This window comes from Cryptotermes secundus, unplaced genomic scaffold, assembly GCF_002891405.2.
Source record: "Cryptotermes secundus unplaced genomic scaffold, Csec_1.0 scaffold1807, whole genome shotgun sequence".
In the NCBI taxonomy this organism is placed as follows: Eukaryota; Metazoa; Arthropoda; class Insecta; order Blattodea; family Kalotermitidae; genus Cryptotermes; species Cryptotermes secundus.
The window spans coordinates 1-674 of NW_019721029.1; positions in this window are offsets into that span (position 1 = coordinate 1).

Consider the following 674-nt stretch of genomic DNA (forward strand, 5'->3'; position numbering starts at 1 on the left):
ATTTATGCTTATTTATTCCAAGGTTTAATTGCTACGCGGTCGCTTTGATTGTGACGAGAACGCCGCTCCCACCTCACGAGTTTGTGAATCCCTCACAATGATGAAAATGAGTACTGAATATCACCCACCTGAACCCCACAGCACAGAGCTCAATGAATGTGCGCTTGGCTGCACAGGTCATGAGCCTCAATGCTCTAGTGGCTACAGGTAAGCACTATATGTGTCTTTTATGAATGAAGTGACTAATAATGAGGTCTACTTTTCAAATTTACTGCCCCAGTACCCAGTTGTAATCAAACAAACGTCATTATCATCTGACTTGAATTGACTTCTGAAACTGAATATCAATATACAAATTATGTAGAATATGTCACAAATACTGTTTTTAGGATAATTAAGAAATATTTTAAAAGCAGACGACATTCTCAGTGATATAATTAAGGTGAATTAGGTGGCAAAGATTTTCATATGAGGAATAATGTAATGAAATGTACAAGTTTTGTGTAACGTTAGGCCTTTGTAAAATATTGCGTTATTTTCCAATGTAAAGAAACTGTAATTCACCACGTAAGGAGGCACACTAACTTCTGTTCACCCCCCCCCCTTCCATTCAGGATGGTGCAGCAGCGAATACATGGCAACAGCTGTGTTTGTTGAGGAGGTGGCCAACCCGT